Raw genomic sequence first — 9700 nt, forward strand, 5'->3', positions numbered from 1 at the left:
GAAGGGAAGGGAAGGGAAGGGAAGGGAAGGGAAGGGAAGGAAAGGGAAGGGAAGGGAAGGGAAGGGAAGAAAAAGAAAAGAAGAGAAGAGAAGAGAAGAGAAGAGAAGAGAAGAGAAGAGAAAGGAGGGAGGGAAGGGAAGGGAAGTCGGAGAGAGAGAGAGAATGGGAGCAGGGTGGCGGCACAGCAGTAACATAACTAGACCCCCATGGGAAGGTCCTGGCTTCCTCCCTACAACCATGTGTCCCTGAACGGTGCTGGCTGAGACTGGGGTGGATAGTGGCATGAAGATTTTGTGGGTTTCTCTCACTATCTCTCTCTCTTTCATGGTGGAAATTAATGAATTAACTTGAAGAATTGGTCGCATCTGTACTGAACATGTTCCTGTGCAGACTTTTCTCTATTTACATAGCATTTATATTGTATTACATATTGTAAGTAATCTGAAGATGACTTAAAGTATAGGGGAGAGGCTGGCCCTGTGCTCAAGAGAAGTCAGATTCCACATGGCAACTGTGGTTCAAATCCCAGCCCTGTCAGCCTAAAATATACTTGGCATGGTACACAAGTGTCCAAGATCTGATGGGCTGGAGGACTGAAGGATGGGGATCTTGACCTAGCCAGACCCTGCAGATCTCTGTCTCTCACGTATGCACACGCTGTCATGAATATGAAAAACATGTTCCAAAAAAAGTTAAGTACATGAGGAGCCAGCAGGTGGCATAGAGGTTAAGGCAGCTGGATCCGACATGAACTATTGTGCGGTAGGAGTTCTGGACCAGACAGCTTGAAAAAACACACAGGTCTGGGAACCAGCAGTTAGCGTAATGGCTATGTCGCTGGACTCCCACGTAGTCGACCGCGGTTCGTGTCCCAGACCCGGTGGCTTAAAACTCATGCCGGGCGCGTGTGCGTGCGTGCCCAAGATCCCGAGAAGAGAATGGAGGAGAAGTGATTGCGGCGTGACCATCCCCCCTGGGGGGTGATTTCTCGCTTTCTGTCTCCCTGTCTCTCTCTATCTGTCTGGCGAGCGCACGCGCCCTATAGCAAAAACCTCTCAAAAAAAAAAAAAAAAAAAAAAAAACACAGGTCTGTGTTTGTATGTTCCACAATCCTGAGAGGAGGATGGAGCAGAAAAGACTGCAGTATGGCCATCCCCACTGTGGGGTGATTTCTCACTCCCCACCCCCCTGTCACTCCCTGGTGAAAGCACACAGATTATAGCAAACTAAAAGAACAAATGAATGGGACCAACAGTTAGCATAATGACTATGTCACTGGACTCCCATGTAGTCAACCGTGGTTCAAGTCCTGGACCCAGTGGCTTAAACTCACGCAGGGCGCATGTGCATGTGTGCCCAAGATCCCGAGAGGAGAATGGAGTAGAAGGGATTGCGGCATGGCCATCCCCCCTGGGGGGTGATTTCTCGCTTTCTGTCTCTCTGTCTCTCTGTCTTTCTGGCAAGCGCACACACCCTATAGCAAAAACCTCTCCAAAAAAAGAAGGAAAAAAAATGAATGAACCAACATGAAAGACCAACTGGTAGCATCATGGCTGGTAGCTGGCTCCCACACTGTCAACTATGAGTTCGAGCCCTGGACCCAGTGGCTTGCAAAACATACCAGATGTGTGTGTGTGTGTGTGTGTGTGTGTGTGTGTGTGTGTGTGCCCAAAATCCCAAAAGGATAGAGAAATGGAAGAAAAGGAATTGAAGTGTGACCATACCCCATTGGGTGGTAATGTAGTGTGGCCACCGCTCCCATGCCCTGGGGGGATGTTTTCTCACATTTCTGTTCTTTCCCTCACCAGTGAATACATGTGCCCTATAGCAAATTAAAAATAAACAAAGTTGGTGGAAAAATGAAATTAATAGTTTTTTCATAACGAACATTTTCCATAAAAATTTTGAAGACCTCTCATAGGTGGTTTCTCTTTCTCTTTCTTTTTTTTTTTTTTTGGTGAGTTTTTTACTATAGGGTGCATGTGCTTGGGGGACATATGAGTTCGAGCCCTGGACCCAGTGGCTTGCAAAACATACCAGATGTGTGTGTGTGTGTGTGTGTGTGTGTGTGTGTGTGCGTGTGCTCAAAATCCCAAGAAGAGATGGAGGTGAAGGAAATGTAGTGTGGCCACCGCTCCCATGCCCTGGGGGGATGTTTTCTCACATTTCTGTTCTTTCCCTCACCAGTGAATACATGTGCCCTATAGCAAATTAAAAATAAACAAAGTTGGTGGAAAAATGAAATTAATAGTTTTTTCATAACGAACATTTTCCATAAAAATTTTGAAGACCTCTCATAGGTGGTTTCTCTTTCTCTTTCTTTTTTTTTTTTTTTAGTGAGATTTTTACTATAGGGTGCATGTGCTTGCTGGAGAGACACAGAGACAGAAAACGAGAAATCAGCCCCGGGGGTGATGGCTATGCTGCAATCCCTTCTCTTCCATTCTCCTCTTGGGATTTTAGACACACATGCACAAGCGCCTGGTGTGAGTTTTAAGCTGTTGGGTTTAGGACTCAAACCATGGTCAACTACATGGGAGTCCAGCAATGTAACCATTTCACCATCTGCTGGTCCCAAGTGGTTTCTTTCTCTTTCCTGATTTTCAAAAAATATATTTTGAGATTTTTGCTATAGGGCACATGTGCTCTCCAGAGAGACAGAGAGACAGGAAAGTGAGAAATGAGTGAGATTTCAGTCAGGCCAAAATCCCTTCTCCTTCATTCTCCTCTCAGGATCTTGGGCATGCAAGCAAATGTGCCAAGCATGAGTTTCAAGCTGCCAGGTCTGGGATTCAAACCATGATCAGCAACGTGGGAGTCTAGGGCCTTAACTGCTACACCACCTGCTGGCCCCCTACAAGGAAAATGTTAATGTTTGAAATCCCAGGGAGTGGCCTTTCTTTCAAAGGAACACTGCCAAGTTGGGAGACCTGTTCTGGTGTACAGGAAGAGGTATAAGAGTGGTTTCCTTTGTTTTCTGTGAGAGAATAAGAGGGCAGTAAGAATGTAGTCTGAAGTTAGAAAGAATAAATTTAAAATCTAGTTCTATCATGGGGGCAGGAGGTGGTGTGGTGGTTAAGGGACTGGACTCCCACATGGTTAACCACAGTTCAAGTCCTAGACCCAGCAGCTTGAAAATCACACCAGGCGTGTGCATGTGTGCCCAAGCAATGTGATCACCTGGGGGTGTAGAGTGTGATTTCTCACTTTTTCTCTGTCTCTCTCCATAAAGTACGCACAAGGTTGTATGGTTTAAAGGTTTTAAAGTTTAAAGATTTAGAAGTTTTATGGTAAAAACCTTTAAAAAAAGAAAAAAAAAAAAAAAAACTGGTTCTACCATTTCCCAGCTGTCAGATCTCAGGCAAGTTACAGAGCCTCTAGCAGTTCATCTATGACATGGATTATAATAATAAATATCTACATCCCTGGGTTGCTTTGAGAAGAGGATGAAATTATGAAGGCAAAGCACGGCATAGTGCCTAGCAATAAGAGGGACTTCATAAATGTTAGTTATGAATATTAATGAGGGGCATCAGGTTAAGGTATTATCCCTGGCAAGGAAGGAGAAGGCTTAGAAAGCAAGTAGAAGTGAAAGCAGACCAGAGGTGACAGAAAGTAATGACTGAAGCAGCCTTCAGAGAAATGCATGGTCAAGACCTATTTCCAGCAGCTGATTCCTGTTCCACCTTCTACCTACCACTACGAAGGGACCAATGTGTAAAGGCAATGCACTCCCATCACATTAGCCACATAATGATTACGTGGGATGTGTAAAGAAATAAATAATCCCTGTCACCTTTATCACTCAAGGCCTCGTAGTTTCTTCACTTTTGATTCCTGGCTTCCAACTCCTCCTGTTTCTGATCCAAATCTATCATCTTCTGCCAGAATATGGTCTATAGGTTGTGTTTTCTTCTTACTACACAAGAGAAAAATCAATGAATGTGTATAGGTGGTACGATTCCACAATGCCTGGCAACCTACAGCATGTGAGCACATTTTTATTAGCATGGAAGATGGTCCTTTTCCCACACTTAAAACAAAAAAATGCAGTTACTCACCCCAAAAAAGGGTCATTTTCTAACCCATGACAATAGGATGTCTCCCCCTGCCCTTTTTTGTTTTATAAATCATGCTGTCTCCTCTTTTGTTAACTATGAAGACCTCTCCAACATAACATCTAGAGACCATTTCACCCACTCCTCCGTCTGGCTGCCAGACTCTTGCCTCTCTCTTCAACAATGGTGAGATGGATACCTTTTTCCTCGGGGAAGATGAACCCATGGCTTGTTGCCTTTGCCAATAACAAAAATGTTGGAGTTGAGTAGAAAAGCTGTTGCCACTGGCATCTTTCACATAATCCACATCAGAAGAGCCAGGGCGTCTCTCTGTTGGTGGTCACACCAACTCTTCCCAAGCTAGCACCTCCAGGTTGCCAGTGTTGAACATGATGAAATCATAATCTTGCCAGTCTCCAAATCGATCTGAATGGTGTCATTCACTCTGATGAGAGGATCCAGGGAGCAGATGGTGCAAGTATCGAGGGTCACCAGACAAAGGAATGCTTTTGTGCCCACAAAGATTTTTCTCACTTTGCACAATTTGTGCTTGGCCTCCTCAGGTGTAATATGATAGACAGCAAAACGACCCTTGATGTCACAGAGCAAACAGAAATTCTCTCCAGTCTTGTCAATGCTGATGACATCCATAAAACCAGCAAGGTAGCTTATGTATGTCAGTGAGGACTTGGCCATCAGTCTTAATGAATCAGTGCATGCAGAGCTTCTTTACTTCATTGCCTGGTAAGGCATATTAAGTCTGCTCTTGGAAAATGATGAGAGAAAGATATTCTCTCAGCTCGTGGGGACCAGTGGATGGACCAGGAGCAAACACACCGGTCAATTTATTCAGTATCCAATGCTTTGGCTGCTACCTGCTTCAGATGCTTCTTAGGACCATGAGCTATGGCTATGCTAGGAATGGAAAAAGCCTTCACATTTTTATTTAATCACCATTTTATAGTGTTTTCTTGCAGAGATCTTCTACCTCCTTGGTTAAATTTATTCCTAGAGATAGACTGATAGATAATGTATATTTTTGTAGCTACTGTAAATGTGGTTGCTTTCTTGATTTCTTTTTCAACTACTTTGCTGTTGGCAAAAGGCTACTGATTTTTGTATGTTGATCTTGTATTCTGCAACCTTACTGAATTTATTTATCAGTTCAAAGCATGTTTTTGTGGATTCTTTAGATTTTTTTATATGTACATAATTATGTTATCTGCCAACAGGGACAAATTATCTTCCTCCTTTCCAATTTGGATGTCTTTAGTTTCTTCCTCTTGTTTAATTGCTTTAGCTAGGAATTCCACTACTATGTGAATAAGAATGGAGAAAGCAGGACCAGCAGTTAGCGTAATGGCTATGTCGCTGGACTCCCACATAGTCCACTGCGGTTCAAGTCCCGGACCCAGTGGCTTAAAACTCACGCTGGGCACGTGTGCATGCATGCCCAAGATCCCGAGAGGAGAATGGAGGAGAAGGGACTGCGGCGTGGCCATCTCCCCTGGGGGATGACTTCTCACTTTCTGTCTCTCTGTCTCTCTCTGTCTGTCTGGCGAGTGCATGCACCCTATAGCGAAAACCTCTCCAAAAAAAAAAAAAAAAAGAATGGAGAAAGCAGACTTCCATGTCTTATTCCAGCTCTTAGAGGAAAAGCTTTCAACTCTTCCCCATTCAGAATGATTTTAGCTGTAGGTCTGCAGTATATACCCTTTCTTATGCTGAGATATGTGCCTTCTATACCTAGTTTGTTAAGAAGAGTCTTAACTTTAATTGGATATTATATTTTTTATCTGCATCTATTGAAATAATCATATAATTTTTATCTTTATTTTTATTAATGAGATGTATCACTTTAATTGATTTGCCCAGGTTGTATCTCAGGGCTAAATCCTATTTGTTTATGGTGTATAGTTGTAAAAAAACATAGCATTGGGGCTGGTAGGTGGCATGGTGGTTAAGGGCACTGGACTCCCACATGCCTGACCACAGTTCAAGTCCTAGACCTGACAGCTTGCTTTTTCACTCTCCCTTTCTCTTTCTCTCTCTCTGTCCCTCTCTGGTCAAATTTAAAAATAAATAAATAAATAAATAAATTTAAATAAATCCTTTTTAGAAATAACCTTAAGTGATTCATTTTCAAGAATAGCTTAACAAAAGTGCTTGATCAACTTGCAGCTGTAACAACCCCAGAAAGTACACATTCTCTAAAAGTTCCTGAACAAACAAACCTCAAAAATGACAAGTTGTCCTTGAGAAATCATTTCTCAGTATGGTGGCTGGTCGCCAGCCCTTTACTCTTTTTTTTTTTTTTTTAACTTTCTGGTTTTTCTCCCTCCTCAGGACATTTGGCAGGCCCTTTTCTTTTCTTCTCTTTCCTTTTTTTTTTTTTTTTTTCGGAGTTGCTATAGGGTGTGTGCGCTCACCAGAAAGACAGGGAGAGACAGAGAGACAGAAAGCAAGAAATCACTCTCTGGGGGGGATGGCCACGCCGCAATCCCTTCTCCTCCATTCTCCTCTAAGGATCATGGGTACACACGCACACACACCTGGCATGCGTTTAAGCCACTGGGTCTAGGACTCGAACTGTAGTCGACTACATGGGAGTCCAGCGACATAGCCATTACACTAACTGCTGGTCCCAATAATGGCATCCTTTACAGAAATAGAAAGTCCAAAATGTGTATAATGTCCACAAAAGACCCAAAATATCCAAAATAATCCTGTGCACAAAGAATAAAGTTAAAGGAATCACACTACTTGACTTCATAATATATTACGAAGCCATCATAACTAAAACTGCCTGGTACCAGCACAAAAACAGATACATAGACCAATGGAATAGAATAGAAAACCCATCAATAAATCTATGAATACACAGTCAACTAATTTTTTAAAGGTTTTTACCAGAGGGCACATGTGCCTGCCAGAGAGAGAAAAGACAGAGACAGGGACAGAGAAAGAGAATGTGAGAAATCACTTCCTCCCAGGGAGAGGGGCATGGTCATGACACAATCCCTTCTCCTCCACCCTCTTCCTGGGATTTTTGGGCAAACACACAAACACACCTGGGCATGATTTTTCAAGACACTGCATCTGAGACTCGAATTGCGGTCAGCCATGTGGGAGTCCAACGCCTTATTCACCACATCACCTTGTGGTCCTACAACCAACTGATTCTTGACAAAGGTCCCAAGGACAATCTCTTCAATAAATGGTACCAGGAAAATTGGATTTCCACATGCAGAACAATGAAATTAGACCCCCATATATAAAAATTAACTCAAAATAGATTAAAGATTTAAATAAAAAATTGAAACTAGGACTAGTACATGGCATGGAGGTTAAGGAATCTGGATCTGACATGGCTGACTGTGTGGTTCGAATTCCAGACCTGACAACTTGAAAAAAAAAAAATCACACTGTGCACACATACCCAAAATCCCAAGAAAATAAGGGTGGGATTGTGGTATGGCCATCCCCCACAGAGTGTGATTTATTACTTTCCCTCTCTGTATCTCTGTCTGTATTTCTCAGTGAGTGCATATTCCCTTATAGAAAAAAGAATAAAAAAGAATGAAACTATAAAATTAGTAGAAGAAAACACTTCAGGACATTGACTGAGGCAAAAAAACAAATTTTAAAGAAGACCTGAAAAACACAAGCAACTACAGAAAAAACAGACAAATGATATTATAACAAACTAAAAAATTTCTGCAACACAAAAGAAACAACAAACAGAGTGAAGAGACAACCTACAGAATGGGAGGAAATATTCATAAGCTACACATCTGACAAGAGATTAATAACCAAAATATGCAAGGAACTCAAACAGATCACCAGCAAAATAATAATAATGATGATGATAATAATAATAATAATTTGATTTAAAAATGGGCAGTCATTGAGCCAAGTGGTTGTGCAATGGTTGGTAATGTAACTGGACCTGCTTGGAAAGGTCCTAGAATTGTGTTGCTGAAGATCCTGTTTGGGGTGCTTCTTTCTCTCCCTCTCTCTCATGGAAGAAATAAATCAACCTAAGAGAGAAAAAAAAGCCCAAACTAGCAGCTAGAAAAAAAGAAAGAGGCAATCGAGCTTACAACAACCAGTTCTTGAGAGAACTGTTATGAACTGTTAAGAACTAATATGGCTAATGAGCACATGAAATGATGCTCAACATCACTAATCATCATGGAAAGGCAAATCAAAACCACAATGAAATAACACCTCACCCCAGTTAGAATGGCTATTATCAAAGTAAAACAAAGTACAAAAAGTGCTAGTGTGTTGGGCCAGCAGGTGGTGTGGTGGTTAAAAGTGCTGGACTCCCACATGGCTGACCACAGTTCAAGTCCTGGCCCTGGTGGCTTTCTTTCTCTCTCTCTCTCTCTCTCTCTCTCTTTCTCTTCTTCCTTCTCCCCTCTGTCCCTCCCTCCTTCCCTCCTCTGATCAAATTTAAATAAATCAATAAAGTTAAATAAAATATATATATTTTTAAAAGTGCTAGTGTGATTGTGGAAAAGGGGAATTTTTGTGTCCTATTAGTGAGAACATAAATTAGTACAGGCATTATCAAAAATATATGCAGTTTCCTCAAGCAATTAAAACTAAAACTACTTTGTGATCCAGTAATCCCATTAGTCAATATAGACCCAAGAGAAAGAAAGTAGTGAAGAGATTGTACACCCATGTTGACTGCAGCACTATTCACAATAGCTAAAATATGAAATCAACGTAAGTGCCCAAAAACTAATGAATGGATTTTTAAAATGTGTTATAAATATATATGACAGAATATTACTCAGCCATTTAAAAAAGGACAAAATGCTGCCATTTGAGACAATGTGGATGAACCTAGAAAAAAATCATTAAAGGCTATATTGAATCAGTGTCTCTTCTCTTCACTAAAAGATGAATTGCTAAAAGATAATATTGCATGGGAACAGATTTTAACAGTGGATACCAGAAGTTGGAAAGGTGAAGAAGTGGGATGGGGCAGGAGGGCAATAGGGAGAAATTGGTTAACAGATACAAGAGTGCAGGTAGATAAGTAGAATGAGTTCTAGCATACTACAGCACAGCAGACTGATTACGGTGACAATTCAATATATACTTCAAATAGAAGAGTACATTCTGAATGTATACGACACAAGACATCAAGTACTTGAGATGGTGGATATGTTTATTGTCCTGATTTAATCAATGCATGATGAATACATGACTTTGAAAACTACTCTCTAGCCCATCAATATGTACAACCGTTATATGTAAAAGAGAAATTATTATATTTAAAAGTCACTTTCCAGGGTGTTACCCATGCTCCACAAAGACAGTAGTTTTACAGCCAATGAATGCACTTTCTCTTTCACAGCTCACTGTCCCTCAGGTCCTCACTACCCAAGAATTACCCAAAGTCCTCCACCTAGATCTGTCTTCAATTCTAAAATTATCTTTCCTTCAATTTCCTACCTCCCCTTCTCTCTTGTAAGATGGAGCATTTTTCTCCTTTGAAGTAAAACTTACATATTGCACAAATCTTAAGTATAATATACAACAAGTCTTGACAAATGCACACGTCTGCATGACCCAACTCCTATCAAAGTATAGAACATTATCACCAGGGAAAGTTCTTTCAAAA

The 9700-nt window shown here is 41.3% G+C and overlaps 1 pseudogene; it reads right to left on the reverse strand.

Annotated features, from left to right (window-relative positions):
- The window catches only part of LOC106736361 (40S ribosomal protein S4, X isoform-like), a 7473-nt pseudogene extending 2305 nt beyond the window's left edge, over positions 1–5168 (reverse strand).
- Between the last annotated feature and the right edge of the window lie 4532 nt (positions 5169–9700).

Source organism: Tupaia chinensis, unplaced genomic scaffold (assembly GCF_000334495.1).
Source record: "Tupaia chinensis unplaced genomic scaffold, TupChi_1.0 Scaffold139218_1, whole genome shotgun sequence".
NCBI lineage: Eukaryota > Metazoa > Chordata > Mammalia > Scandentia > Tupaiidae > Tupaia > Tupaia belangeri.